Source organism: Lissotriton vulgaris, chromosome 2_1 (genome assembly GCF_964263255.1).
Source record: "Lissotriton vulgaris chromosome 2_1, aLisVul1.2, whole genome shotgun sequence".
In the NCBI taxonomy this organism is placed as follows: Eukaryota; Metazoa; Chordata; class Amphibia; order Caudata; family Salamandridae; genus Lissotriton; species Lissotriton vulgaris.
The window spans coordinates 1,214,546,327-1,214,562,051 of NC_141687.1; the positions used below are offsets into that span (position 1 = coordinate 1,214,546,327).

The following is a 15,725-nucleotide window of genomic DNA, read 5'->3' on the forward strand; positions in this document are numbered from 1 at the left end:
CATATCCCTGGGGTCAGTCCAGCTTGCCGGTAGGGAAACCACCATTCTTCCTACCAGGCAAGGCACTGCCACGTGGCTGGGTTATAGCGCTCAGAGCATGGTCTCCAACATAAGGGCTAAATTCATACTTTATACATACACAATCTGACAACAACTGTTATTATAGTGCCAAGAGACCAGATCGTCTAAGTGGTGATATATTTTTGACTTTTAGGAGTTTGGACGTGTTCTAAAAATCATGTCAGTGATATCATGGTAGCCTGTTGCTGATCCTCCCAGCACTAACCATTTCTTACTTTCTTGCCTGCCCTCAAGTATCCCTGCCGTGAGGCATCCCAAGGACCTTGTTCGGACAATTGCACTAGTGTCAAGAGTCCCTGCTGTTAAGGCATTCCAAGGACCTTGTTCGGGCAGTTCCGCTTTCACGTCCTTCTGTGAAGATCTTTATTGGTAAACCTCATGACTCCCCGGCACTCTGGAGGTGGTTCACCAACCACTGACAGCTCCCCCTAAGATCACGAGAAAATTAATTTGCCCATGCTATGTTCGGAAAGAACCTAACGCTCTTCTTTCTCGGCAGATAATAGTTATCATCTTTGGGACCTCCCTGAACACCGTGGGGGGTCCCTGACTTCTGCGAATACCTGTGCAGCCATAACCATTCGCAATAGTGAGGTTTGTGGCACCACCCATTGTAATGACCCAAACTGGGGGTCTGATTTCTTGAAGTATGGCCTTTTGACCAACGTTAATATTACGATATGACTCGAGCCCTGGTGTGGTCCCCTTGGGAAGACGGTTCACCCACTCTCTTGCCCTGCAATCATGACTAGGGGTTGGTGTCCGAGGCTCCCTGGTTCACCTCTCTTCTCTCATGTACTGTGTGTGACCTGGCTCACCATCTGCATGCATCCCTTACTCGAGAGAAGATCCCCTCCAACACATTCATCCTGAGCACCTAAGCCTCTGGCTGTTTCTTTTACCGTATCTTAGCCCTGCATGCACCTAGTATTTTGCCACTAATGATTCCCTTGTCTAATGCGTTCCTAACTGATGTCCCAGCTCCTCTGGTTGATTGAGTCCCCGGCTTCCTTTTTGGAGATATTGTGCCCCTCTCTTTAACATGCACATGTGATCCTGCCTATGATTACTGCCCGCAGATAGGCCCAGTTTTTCTCTATTCCATCGGTATTGTGAGTAGCCTAGCTCACCCTAAGTCTCAGCCCTGATGGAACTCATGATTCGTTTTATGCTGCCCCAGCAACGTTTTTGCGATGGTGATGTGTTGCCAGGATGACTGGGTGTAGGCTTTCAGCCATCCTACTCTCTCATGGGCAATCTAACATCGAAGCAGCTTTGCACAAGTCCTGGGTAGACCCTCATGTCCCCCACGTGCCTTCCTTCACCAAAAGACCATTGCTCAGTGATACTCATATAATACCTGGTAGGCCCTGACCCCGGTATTTCAGTTCCAGATCAGCTGTCAAAATATGTGAATTCGGGTACACGCAAACTTACATTTATCAGTTTACTTCAAGTTCCAACCATGAACCTAGGTAGATTGTTATCGATGAGCAACTCTGCCTTGCATTTAGCCAGCGTGTGTTTGGTCCACAGATTCCTTCCAGCAGACATGTAACACTGTTATTATGAAATCAATATATTAAGGATGCCCCGTCTCCGTTAAATGAGACGTCATGACTTGTGTTTACTGCTTGGTTAAGGTGTTGGGACGTGTGTTCTGGGGACCCTCGAGGCTCAGCGAAAAACTTCAATACCCAAGTTATTGACCTTACTACTCTGGAATCTGCCCGCTAGGCAGTGTATAGACCTGCAGTCTATTGCTGCTTCTAATGAGGGAAATTTCCCTTGCAGCTCCACACACTTAAGTTGCTTCAAGACCCTGCCTGCAAAGCAAGAGTCGAATCTCAGTTGGTTGAAAAAGAACGTCCCAACTGCTGGCACTCACCCCACGTACAAAAGCACCATCCCAACCTTAATGAATGGGCTTTATACCATTACGTTGTCATAGGCCTCCGGTGTCGTATCAGTTTGCAGATGTGGGATGCCTGGCGCTCACAGTGCGGCAAGAAATTAAAAGTATGTACCTACCGCCAACCCCACAAGGTCATCCGGATAAATATGACCAAGAGGCCTTGAACAATCTTAATGCACAATTTAACAACATTTCCCAACTGTGCAAAAAGTGATTTTTCCAGTTTACCAAATAGTACTTCTCACCACAATGTCAATACAACCTTAAACTTTGCAGGCAACTGATACTTGATTTGATATGCCTGCAAGTCATGCCTGTTTGCATCCCTCCTTTGTTAGCCAGCTTCACCGATGGGAGCAAGGTAACCGAGCCCCAAGAGATTACATATCAGGCTATTAACTGTTGCCAAATCCCTACTTATAGCTTTGGGGGTGTTGATACTCTTAAGTGTCACCTTGTAGCGGTGTGATGATGGTAGCAATGTAGGCACTGTGTTTGACTGCGCTGGCAGTGGCGAGTGGTGGTGCAAACTGCACTTGCCTCCTGGCGAGTGCCCTGGCACTTTTCCCCTTCACACGACTATAGGGTGTCCGTGCACCTTACACCACATTACATCGAAGACAAACTATCATCCGTGTTTGAATCAGATATAGGTAACGTTACAAAAGAAAGGCGACTCCAAGGTGTTGTTTTACAAGCCATCCATACTGCCAGCCAATATAGTTTCAGAGTGCTTGGTCTAAAGAAGCGCTAGCTTTTTGAATGTATAACGGTACAATGTATACATTTACTATGTGTGCCTTACCAACGCAGTTTTTACATCGCAACATCCTTTACAACGCATTCTTTTACATAGCATGCCATTACATCGTATTTTCAGAAACTACCTTTACAACGCATTCCATTACATCGCATTATACCTTTACAACGCATACCATTACAATGCATACCATTACATTGCATTTAAGGTAAGTGTTGGATAGTATGGGGTAATAATTACTATTCTAACTCCAGTGAGTGCAACAGTAGGGTAAGTGTAGGATAGTGTAGGGGTAAAAATTACTATTTTAACTACAGTGAGTGCAACAGTAGAGTAAGTGTTGGATAGTGTATGGGTAAAAATTACTATTTTAACTACAGTAAGTGCAACAGTGGTGTAAGTGTTGGATAGTGTAGGGGTAAAAATTACTATTCTAACTCCAGAGAGTGCAACAGTAGGGTAAGTGTTGGATAGTGTAGGGGTAAAAATTACTATTCTAACTCCAGTGAGTGCAACAGTAGGGTAAGTGTAGGATAGTGTAGGGGTAAAAATTACTATTTTAACTACAGTGAGTGCAACAGTAGAGTAAGTGTTGGATAGTGTATGGGTAAAAATTACTATTTTAACTACAGTAAGTGCAACAGTGGTGTAAGTGTTGGATAGTGTAGGGGTTAAAATTACTATTTTAACTACAGTGAGTGCAACAGTAGGGTAAGTGTTGGATAGTGTAGGGGTAAAAATTACTATTCTAACTCCAGAGAGTGCAACAGTAGGGTAAGTGTCAGTATGCGCTGTAATGGTATGCGTTATAATGACTTGCGATGTAATGTCTGCGTTGTAGTGACATGCAATGTATTGGCTGCGTTGTAATGACATGCGATGTAAAGGATGTTGCCATGTAATCACTGCTATGTAAAGGTAGTGTGATGTAATGACTGCATTGCAAAGGTTCTTTCCCTTTCTTTTCATCGCAGAAAGTGAAACCTACCTCATGAAACCCTTTTTACTACCTTACCCGAGCGAGTTGGGGAAATCAAAGCGCTCTAAACAATACTTTACCTGTCTGAAAACAAGTGCATGTAACTGCAAACGCTCACTGCTCTGAGATGTAAACCAATAGACTGTAAGTCACACAATGTATCCTCCTGACAAATGAGCCCACTGACCTATTAACCTTAGCAAACTGCTTGGTACATGTCCTTTACGCAGGTGTATTAACCAGCTGTACTACCTGCGATGAGCTAAAATAACTAGCAAAAATTCCGGCAGAATGAGGGCCCCCGGGGGAAGTTAAGGTCGCAGACCAGTCTTCCCCCGGGGCTATTCGCGCAATGGCCCGGAAGGACACGGTGTGGGAGGGTTTAGAGGATAGGGGAAGGCGCGGGCGTTAGGAAGACATATAAGGTGTCAGGAGAGGAGGATCCAGCCTCTTCCTGACACCTGAGCACCACCGGGGGGATTAGAGAAGAAAGTTGTGCAGGTTAGCTGGGCCTGGGGGCGGGCGCTTCCATGTTATGGGCTTACAGCGTCGGTTCAGGTGTTATTGGCTGGCGGGCCGGCCCGGAGCCCATGCAGGGTTCAGCCAGTATTCTGCACTGTGTGAGGCCGGAGGAGGGGGCCCCTGGGGGCACCACGGGTTGTCTGAGCCGCTGAGTGTGGGAGCCCTTTCAGGTTGGTGGCAAGGAATGTGCCGGGTGCATGACAAGAGTGCCTGCATAAGGTGTGAGGCGCCGGGCTGTGATTATGGGACACCGCGGGGAGCTTTCTGCTTTGCCTGCCCCCACCGGAGGAATGTTCGCTGTCCATGCGGTGTATGCGTCTGCTGCGGCCCGGTCGGGGAGGGGGAGGAGGAGGGGGGGGGCGCGGCGCACCCTCTCGTTTTCGCTGCGGGCCGCCTCGTGAGGGCTGTTGTCCTGTGTCTCCCGCATCAATTTATTGTTTATTTAGTCGTCTTTTTGGAGCGCGGTATTTATCGGAAGGCGCAGGGCGCTTCACTATATTCGCCGCGGGCCGCCTCGTGATGGCCGTCGCTGTGTCCCCTGCCTCCATTATTTATTTATTAATGCTGTTTCTGGAGCGCGGGTTTTTTTTTTTTTTTTTTTTCCGGTAGGCGCCGGGGCGCTTCGCAATAGCCGCCGCGGCCCGCCTCGTGTAGGGCTGTGGCCCTGTGTCCCCCGCCAACATTTCTTATTTATTTAGGCATCTTTCTGGTGGGCGGATTTTACCGAAGGCATCATAATATTCGCCGCGGTACGCCGTGGGCTGTGGCAACCTGTTGTCTCCCGCCTCCGTTATTTATTCGTTAATGCATCCTTTTAGAGCGCGGATTAGGACAGGCAATGATACGTGAGATAATTACAAGCGAGCACATTACTTGAGCAAAGGTTGTTACATGTGGCAAACGTGCAGTTGTGTGCCAACAAATACATGAGGTAGCTCCGGTGCAATACAGGAGGGTAAAGTGACATGTGTGCAGGTTGCAATAGCGTACCAAGTACGAGTAGAGGTATACTGCTGCAATAACTGGCGGACTCAGGCTCAGGAACGAACGGTACGTAGGCGAGGGGGGTGCTTGTGCGCATAACGGAAGCAAACAAAAACAAGAGGTAGCCGAGCATAGACAAATGAGAAGAGGGGGCACCCCCCCTCCAGTTTCTTTGCCCAGAGGACAAGATGGATGCCAAAAGCAGCCATCTTGTCATTTTGTTGTTTGATGGTCAGGAGTGGGGCTGGCGCTCGTAGGGGGGGTTGGTTTGTTTGCTGCCACACGTTCCCTGGGGTAAGAGTCAGTTTGTCTGCATAGGATTTTTGCGGTTGAGTATAGGAGGTGAGGGACTGCCAGCACGGCATGAGGCCCGGTGGTGCTGGGACCCCTCCAGGTTGGAGCGACCTGGGGGATGTGGGGGAACCAAATCCGGCAATAGATTCGAAAGAATGGAGCATAGCCAGTGGGGCGCATGACGGCCCGAGTCGCTGGCCAGAAGCAGTAGGGAGGTCTGCGGTGGCCTTCCCTCCGACGAGGGCTCGCGCATCACGGAATACAACATGATGAATTAAAGTGGTGCTGGATGACATGAATGGTGCGCGGTTCTGGACTGAGGGAGCGTGGTTGTATGAAGGGATGGGAGTGTTGGATGATGGAGAAAGTGTGATGTTGTCTGTGGCTGAGTGGGGAATTCTCAGGGGGGGGGGTTCTGGGTAACTAGAATCTGTTAGTTTTACAGGACGAGGGTGCAATTTCGTATGGACCGGTGGACATGGTGCAGTAAGGCGCAGCAGCGACAGTCCGGACGTGGATGGCCCGGACGGACTTTAAGGTAAAGGCTAAAGCCGCGGGGCAAGGGTTGGGGGAGCACGGGCAAGTGGGGCTTTCAGCTTGTCAGTGGGGTGGTGTGGGATTTGACACGGAGGCAGGTGCAGCAGCGGCATCCTACAGGGGGATTTGGGAGCCTGGCGAGTTGGTGGGGATGGGTCCAGATGGACAGTGGTACACAATCCTGCTAAGAGGGGTTGACCAATGAGTCACATGTAGTTGGCCAGGCTGGATGCGTTAACTGCAAGAGGACATCAGTCTTCACTGTTGGCCACATCTTACGGTGTGGGGGAGGCCAGGTAGATTGCCTGGCTGATATACCACAGAGGCATCTGCGTAGCAAGGAGGATGGGGTTTGCCACAGGGCTAAGGAGGGCAAGGCTTCGACCTGTCTCACTTGAACCAGTAGGGGTATTCAAGGCTCAGTCTCTCCGCACAGTGAGCGTGTAATAGTGACGTTACATGGTATCATTAGTGGTTATGTGGTTATTGAATTTATGCTTGAGGTTGTATAGTCAGCACTTGCAAGCCCAGTGGGTATCAGAGCTGTACATGTGCACAAGGAAGGGAGCAACGGCCTCAAGTTTGGGATACTTGATCATATGCGACCATTTCTGACCTGTGTATACGGTGCAGGGAATAGGATACGAGGGGGTTGTCAGTCTGGGGACCTTCCTCTTTGTAGGCCAAAGTGCGGGGGAGTACAGTGGGATGGTTGACTCCTCAGTGTGTTAATTTGGTTGGTAATTTATTGGTTGAGGAGCACACGTTCAGGTCCCTGTGGATGACAGAGAAGGGGGTTTTGGGTTGTTGGCGCTTTGGTTGATTGCCTGGGTCAGTGTAGGACTGGTGAGGAGTGGGATGTTCAGGCATGTCTTGAAGCAGGGATAGGGGTGTTTGCAGCTGAGGTTGATGGGGAGTCCAATACGTATTCAGGGTAACTTGATCAGGAGGATCGGCAGTGGATAGTTTTCAGTGTCTGAATGGGGTTGGAAAGTAGCGAGTTGGGGCTCTCGGATTTCGGTTGTCCCAGTTTGGGGTTAGTGAGGGATTGGGAATTGGTCCGGGGGTGACCAGGTTTGAGTGGGGACAGCGTGACGGAGAGCAAGGGCGGCCTGGAATGTTCTACTGAAGGTGGTTGTTTTGTCAGAGGCTAAGTGAATAGGCAACAGTAATCTGTAGGCAGGCCATGGACGAGGACGGTTGGGGGATGTTTGGGAGGGGAGGCACACATGAGATTTCAAATAACAAGGATAGGGGTATTTCTTCCGGAGGTCGGGCTGGGGTGCGGGATAATACGGTTGGAACAGAACGTAGACAGGGGTCACGGCTGGGATGAAGGGGTATTTGCTGTACGTGGTGTATTGGAGGTGGCCCGTGGGCAAGGTTTTTCTTAGGCAGGGCGGTCCATGGCTGCGCAGTTGAGGAGTTTGTTGGGCCGGGGTTTGTGCGTGGGGACGAGGGCGGTTTAGGGGGTGGTCAAGTTGGTCTTTTGGCTCAGCGGATGGGGTGCTCTTGAACAGGAGGTCCTAGACATTGGGTTTCCCAGCAAAGGACGACGGGAAAGGGGATGTAATTCTAAGGACTAATCATTATTTTTCTACTACAGGAAATTGGTGTCGTTCGGGCTCCAGGGCGGTCGCCTGGTTGGGTGGCCGGTCACCTGGGCATTTGGACAGCAAAGGAGGCGAACTACCAGGTGTACAGACATCTCCGAGTGGGGATGCCGTCATTAGGTTGTGGAATGATGAGTGAAGCAGTGGATGGTAATTGAGGGGGGGGGCGCCTTTACGGCTGTCATGGTATCGCAGGAAACGAGAATTGGCTACAATACGAGGATACCTGTGGGACAATGGAGTATCTGGGTTATGTCAGGTTTGGCTTTGCATTTTGAGGCATGGGATAGGGTATGGTCCGCTGATATGGACGTGGGGCAATGTTGGTTGCGTGAATGAGTGGGGGCCTTGAAGACTTGGGAACGGGGTCCTGGGGAACTCACAGGCCAGGCAGGAGCCTGCTGGGTATGATAGAGATTGGCCCGTCCAGGTTCATGGTACACAGTTTGCAGGTACAGGTGGTGGTTGGTCTTTCACCGTAAGTGGGGGCACCTTTCATGGTCAATGATTGGCCTGGCAATGTTCATGATTTCACTGGTTGCAGGTACGGGTGGACGGTTGTTCACCACAAAAGGGGGGGGGGGGTCTTTCCTGGACGGGGACTGACCCGAAAGTATTAATGGTGGCATGACGGAGGCCCAGGTGGTGGATGGTCGTTCAATGCTATGGGGAGTGCACCTTTCACAAGACGGGATTGGACCGGCAATTTTCATGGTTACACGGGTTGCAGGTACAGGTGATGGATGGTTGATCACTGCAAAAGGGGGGGTCACCTTTCATGGACAAGGACGAACCTGTAAGCGTATTCTGGCTTGCATTGGACGGAGGCCCAGGTAGTGGATGGTCATTCACTGCGATGGGGGGCACCTTTCAGGGACCTTGATTGGCCCGGCAATGTTCAGGGTTACAGGGGTTGCAGGTACAGGGTGGATGGTCATTCACCTCGAAGACAGCACCTTTCATGGTCAATGACTAACCCGAAGTGTTCCGGGTTTGCATAGGTCGGAGGCCCAGGTATTAGATGCTCGTTCACTGCGATGGGGGGGGGGGCACCTTTCATGGACTGAGAATGGCCTGACAATGTTCATTGGTACACAGGAGGGAGGTCCAGGTGGTGGATGGTCGTTCACCGTGGTGGTGGGGGGGGGGGGGGGGGTGTTTATGGACTTGGTTTGGCCAAGAATGTTACAAGGTACACAGGACGCAGGTTGTGGCGGTGGGTGGTCGTCCACCGGGACCACACTGGGAAAGAGTGGGATGCACAGGACCTGGAGGTGCAGGTGGTCATGCGGAGGTTTGGCGCCTTCGCGGGCAATGACGGTTCCAACATTAAGACTTTACACGGGACGCACGTTTCAGTGGTGGATTGGTCGTCCACAGGGTGCCACAGGTTTGGCTGACTGGAGGAGAAAGGGTGCGCAGGCCTTGGAGGAGCGGGTGGTCATGCGGAGGTTTGACGCCTTCGCGGGCAATGACGGTTCCAACATTAAGACTTTACAAGGGACGCACGTTTCAGTGGTGGATTGGTTGTCCACAGGGTGCCACGGGTTTGGCTGACTGGAGGAGAAAAGGTGCACAGGACTTGGAGGAGCAGGTGGTCGGGCGGAGGTTTGGCGCCTCACGCGTTAGTCGACGGTCCCCACGAAACTAATTTATAAGGGGGCATAGGTTTCAGTCGTGGATTGGTCTTCCACTGGGGGGCCACAAGGTCGGCTGACTGGAGGAGAAAGGTGTCCAGGACTGGGGGGTGGGGCAGGGAACCGCCCTACAGGGGTTCCCTGGTTGGCGGTACTTTGGAGGGGTGGTGAGTCACATACGGGCGGATCCACCCCTCAGGGAGGGAGAACGGTACACGGGTGACTGATACGGGGCGCGGGAGGCAATGAAGGAAAGTCAACAGAGGATGTTTGGAGGGCAAGTGAAGGTGAGAATGGGGAGAGGAAGGAGGTCACTGAGTGAATGGGGAAGAGTCAAACAGGTGAGATGGTTTCGAGAAGGCTGAACGGAGAATGTATCGGCATGGGATGGGAAAAGTGTTTTCTTACAGTTATGTAATGTCAATAAAGTTAAATGATGCAACCGTGTCCTAATAAAATGGCCTTTTACGCTTCAAGTAACAGCGTGGAGTGTAGTTATTGCGCGATGAGGGCCCCCGGGGGAAGTTAAGGTCGCAGACCAGTCTTCCCCCGGGGCTATTCGCGCAATGGCCCGCAAGGACACGGTGTGGGAGGGTTTAGAGGATAGGGGAAGGGGCGGGCGTTAGGAAGACATATAAGGTGTCAGGAGAGGAGGATCCAGCCTCTTCCTGACACCTTAGCACCACCGGGGGGATTAGAGAAGAAAGTTGTCCACCCACCCACCCTACAGGTTACGTGGAGGGCTTGGGACTGGAGCGGTCTTAGCATGCCAGTTTAGGGCAGGTTGCAGAGTAGCGACGTTACGGTACTTTGGAGGGGTGGTGAGTCACATACGGGCGGATCCACCCCTCAGGGAGGGAGAACGGTACACGGGTGACTGATACGGGGCGCGGGAGGCAATGAAGGAAAGTCAACAGAGGATGTTTGGAGGGCAAGTGAAGGTGAGAATGGGGAGAGGAAGGAGGTCACTGAGTGAATGGGGAAGAGTCAAACAGGTGAGATGGTTTCGAGAAGGCTGAACGGAGAATGTATCGGCATGGGATGGGAAAAGTGTTTTCTTACAGTTATGTAATGTCAATAAAGTTAAATGATGCAACCGTGTCCTAATAAAATGGCCTTTTACGCTTCAAGTAACAGCGTGGAGTGTAGTTATTGCGCGAATAAAGTCTCCTGATTGTTTTTCAGTTGTACACAAAAGAACAAAAGTGGTGCTTCTAAGGCAGAACAGTTTCTGCACACCTGAAGTGACAGCACCATAGCAGCTTCCAGAGGATCCAAGAGATATATAAGAAAAACGTCGGGATGAAAACGGTAAATGCATGGTTCCCACCAGGTTGCATAGTAGTTTCCATTTTTATTTAATCTTCGAGCTAGGCTAAAGCACGACTCACGGCGCACATTCCAAGTGTGGTGTACTTTCCGATTGGACTATAAGCTGATCAGAATGCAGAAATACCACACTCTTGGTTCTCCAAACCTCTGTGAACATTCACCAGATAGAAACTGGTTACATCTTCCCGTAGAGACAGGCCCACAATAGGGTATTACCTTAGGAATCAGCTGCAGTAGGCCCCATTCCCGCTGAGGACAACTCGGCATACTGCATCAATGTGCCCATCCAATTTATAATGTGGGTCTAAAAAATAAGTAAATCTAATATGGAAGGCATAAAAATAAAGACATAGGCTTGAGTAAATTGGTTTTGCAATAATCTGCTCTCAATGTGTCTATGTGTGCGGGCACACCTGTGCATGTCTTCTTACGCAATTTCTAGTTGTGTTAAATCTTCACTATTTAACATGCACCACAATCGTCTGAGTGGCTAATGTGTTATTTGACTGTTGCACGACCTGACACCACGGGCTGTTTCTCATCTTATTTTATCTCGTCAATAGGGGACCCACAAGCATTCGTTGTTTGCCATGACGAGAATGCTCAAACTGAAAACATAGAACGGGGGCCATGTGAAAAGGCAGCTGTCTGCAGCGAGTTTGTGCACAGTGTAAGCATGCCCCATCAGCCTTCCTTGACCGGGAGCCAATAACCTTTTGCCCTTAGGGATCGGAACTCCTAATTTGCATGCAAGAGCCCCCCTGACTGGATCCATCGTCCGCCCCCCAGCCCGGAGCTGGATGCACACTACTCTGACGCTAGTAGTTACCAGCCTTAAGTAAGCTTACTCTGCACCAGTACCACCTTACGCTTGCTATATCATCTTAACGCCTCCTTTTTTAAGGTCTCGCCTAGTGTTGCAATGCATGCGCTGTCCGCTCGGCAAGACCTATAGTTAGAGAGGAGATTTTAGATGGGGGCTCGAAGCCCCACGCCTCATTTCCATTGGCTTGGGTCCCCATTTATGCTAAACTGTGGCCTGCCATTGGAAATGGGGTTTTGTTGTCACCGCCCTTTCCCCTTTTCAGACGGCCCATTCTTACAGGCTCCTCTGCTTCATGGCTGTCGTGAAGCACTTTCTTTTCTTTAGGGTGGGCCATCTGTTACTTGTCACCTGTCCGAGCTTGTGGGTACAGGTGCATCTCCCGCGCCCATGCCAGCCAGGCCCTGATTCTGCCAACTGTTGGTCTTCACACGGAATATACGGACACACAACACACATATATGTATGCATGTAAGTGTATGCGCACCTGCGTGTTTGTCAGGTATGTTTTTAAAGTGCCAGGGAAGACCCGGCCTCTTCACTGAGCAGGACGTGCCAGGGCTCTCTCTCGCCGTCCGATATCCCCTTGTCTCCAAAATAGGAGGCAGACCTGTCAAGAGTGCCCAATAAAAGGCGCGCACATTTTATTTCTGACATGCGCAGCGTGCAAAATGGCATTTGCTATGTAGGAGTGAGCTCCTTGGGACAGCGGAATAAAGGAATGAACAAACGGTTGAATTATTAAGTTATCAGCTAAGGGCATTTTCGGGGGAAGCAGTGGTGGTAGTGTATACAAGTAGATCACTCCCACTACACATTGTCACTTCGCTTTATATAAAGTATGTTTTCTCGTTACAAATCCACGTCTTTCTTTTAAGCGTGAGTTGATTCAATGCCGGTGTGTTGGTGCCGCAGTAGAGGGCGCTTTGTTTTAATGTACCAACAAAAATTATATATAAAGGAGCCAAGCCTTTTTTTTTTGTACAGAGTTTCCATTTTGGGTGAAGACTGTCTGTAGGCTCTGCAGGGGAAACTGGCAGGCATGGCATTGGCACAATCACGACCTTGTGAGACCTCAGTGGGCGATTAAAATTTAAAGACAGCGTGCGTGTTACCGGAACGTTTTACCCTTTTAACTTAACAGGTCACCCTGACATGATATTTTATATTTCTGTCAGTGGCGTTCAAAAATTTTTTTCATGCGTGTGTTTTTTAATAATTTTATTTGAGGTGTTTCGCTAAATGACTGTGCACTCTTAATTGGCCCTTGCATAGGCACAACAACAGGAAGCATATATAAAACTTGCTGTATATCAAGCTGCTCTGTCGGCCCGTCAGTGTATGGTTTAACAATAACATCACACGGGTGAAATGTGAGCTGGCGATGGTAAGAAGGGAAGGTGTGTTTTAAACTTCAGAAAGCTTTGTGGTACTGGGATGCGTGCCCCAAACTGTTAACCGTCTCAGGAGTTTTTGCTTTGAAGCCAACTGGTTGTTATTTATTTATATATTTTCAACCCCGGCAGTGTGGCAGCTTCTGTTGCGGAGAGGCGAGTGTAAAAGATTATTTTCCGTCTCTCAGACCCACCCACCGAAAAAACAGCTTCCCACTTCATTGCTACTGTGCTTTGACGTGTGATAGATTGGCTGTCATCCGACTGCCTTTGATCTATTCAGTCTTGATTGATATCAATAAATCACTCGCCAAGGTAATCCAGGCAAGAATGACGCAGGGCTTGCCCTCTAGATTCTGTGATCCAGACAGACACAATTATTACCTTGTTTGGTCTAATGTGGGTGTTTTTTTTTCTTTCTTTGTGCCAATAACTGGATCACATCATTGAAGAAAAGCTACATGTTTGCTTTAGGGCTCATATTCTAAGTCCTGTTTTTTGTGTGTTCTGTTAACAGTACGTTCAATGCACAGTTGAAGTGGTAGGGCCCGTGCGGGTGACATACTTCATCAACTTTGACAGGCATTTTTGATACCAGGGTTCAAAGATGGGTGGTGGATTTATTGCTCTGGCCTTTCAACAACTCCGGTTTATTACGTTATTGATTAACCCACACAAAGAATGGAGTGTCTGGGTGTATTGTATACAGTAGACACAAAAATATCCGAGATCTCGGACGAAGAACCTAGCTGTTGAGATAGATTATCATCAGTAATGGATGTAATCTCGAAAGGAAAAATGTCCTTTCTTGAGTCCCCTCATTCACCGGAGTTTCCTCACGGTGACATGCTTCATCATAGGGGCCATCATAACACGCTGCATGTTGAGGCGTGCTGCGACTTGCGGAAATACGTAGGAGCACTGTAGTGAGGAACTATGTGTAGTGCAGTGGTGTATGTGGAGTGGAGTGACTAAAAATACCTAACTAGTGGGGGGAATTATTTTATTCTTACTCCTATTTGATATATTAAAAATGGGGTGGGTCTCTAGGTCAGCCTGGTTTTCAATGAGTCAGGAGTCCTAGTAGAGTGCCAACATGTTTTGAGCTTACCCCCAAGCTCTTCTTCCGGACACCACAGGGAACAGCCCTGTGTGTACCACTCCAAAGTGCAGTGAAAAAAGTGCTAGTCACAAATGCCAGTTAATGAGCATTTATTGAAAAACATACATACGACATTTGATAATGTTCAGTAGATATCTGTAATAGAGAAAATAACGATGTTAAGATACAACAACCTGCCATCTGCAGGTCCGCTAAGAAATGATCATGTTCCCCATTTGTGGTGCCTAGACAGGACAGAAACTGTATATTGCACCAGGGTTTATATAAATAATCGTTGTGCCTGTTGGGAAGTGACTCCTCATGCGCCTGTAATCCTAGAAGGGAAAAAATCTCTTTGTTTCGGTGCGTGATGTCCCTGAAGTGGTTAATTAAAAGTAAACAGTAGATTAGCAAATGCCCAATACTCGTGAAAGTACCACATTAAAAAGACGACAAACGGACAATACACATACATAAACATACTTTTCAAAAGGCCGTAATATGCCTCATGGTCAAATCGAGGGGGCAAGACAGTTCCGCAGGGAATCTAAAAGCGAAAGAGAAAGGAAGATTACTTTCCGTAGGTAGCGGACTCTCTTTGATAGTCAGCCCGGGCAGTACTGTGTATTGGGAAACACAGTTTGCCCCGGTTCTGATGCCTGCAAAAGAACGGACTTACTTCTGATGCCTCTCTCCTGTCTGGTTACCTACTCTGCTTCCCTCGAGACCGGATGTTATCGTCTCACTGCCGGGAACCGCTATAAAAGGAAGTGCTCCCGCCTAGTCATGTTAGAATGACTAGAGCGGGGACTTCTCAAAAATGGCCCCCACTGAACGTGCTAATGGTGTATCCCTGTTGGGATTCTTACTAACACTGAACATACAATGGACAACACTCTGACAAAGTGAAATTAAGCAATTGAGGTTTTTAGATAAAACCCAATTTAAGGAATTTGAGTATTCTTAAAAAGGCAAAAATATGAAAAGACGGGCTTGTGTGTCAAGTCAAGTCAAGTCAATAAATTTATATAGCGCGCTACATACCCAGAGGGTCTCAAGGCGCTTGAATAAGGGTGGGGAATTACTTGTCAAATATCCACGTTTTAAGTTGCTTTCTGAATGCTAGGTGGTTCTGGGTAAGGCGAAGGTGAGTGGGAAGTGAGTTCCAGGTTTTAGCTGCCAGGTAGGAGAAGGATCTACCTCCCATGGTGGTTTTGTTGATGCGAGGTACAGTGGCAAGGGCTTGGTTGGATGATCGTAGCTGGCGGGAGGGGGTGTAGAAGGACAGTCGTGTGTTGAGGCATTCGGGTCCAATTTCGTAGAGTGCTTTGTGTGCGTGGGTTAGGAGGCGGAAAGTAATCCTCTTATTGACGGGGAGCCAGTGGAGGTTTTTCAGGTGACCAGAGATGTGTTCTTTACGCGGGATGTCCAATATGAGCCTGGCTGAGGCGTTCTGGATGCGTTGGAGTTTTTTCTGGAGTTTGGCGGTGGTACCGGCGTAGAGGGTGTTTCCGTAGTCCAGTCGGCTCGTGACCAGAGCGTGGGTGACTGTTTTTCTAGTTTCGGTGGGGATCCAGCAAAATGTTTTTTTGAGCATGCGAAGAATGTTGAAGCAAGATGAAGAAACGGCATTGACTTGTCTGTTCATCGAGAGTGATGAATCCAGGATGACGCCCAGGTTCCGTGCGTGGTCCGTCGGGATGGGTGCTTTTCCAAGGGCCTCTGGCCACCAAGAGTCATCCCAGGCGGAGG

General features: G+C 49.1%; 1 protein-coding gene across 1 annotated transcript in view; it reads right to left on the reverse strand.

The window, feature by feature from the left end:
- LOC147732399 (opioid-binding protein/cell adhesion molecule-like) overlaps window positions 1-14,520 on the reverse strand; it is a 2,769,197-nt gene extending 2,754,677 nt beyond the window's left edge. Inside the window, exon 1 of the mRNA XM_086956934.1 lies at window positions 14,457-14,520. The gene's annotated coding sequence lies outside the window, so the exon portion shown is untranslated. The remainder of the gene's footprint in view (window positions 1-14,456) is intronic.
- Window positions 14,521-15,725: the final 1,205 nt, after the last annotated feature.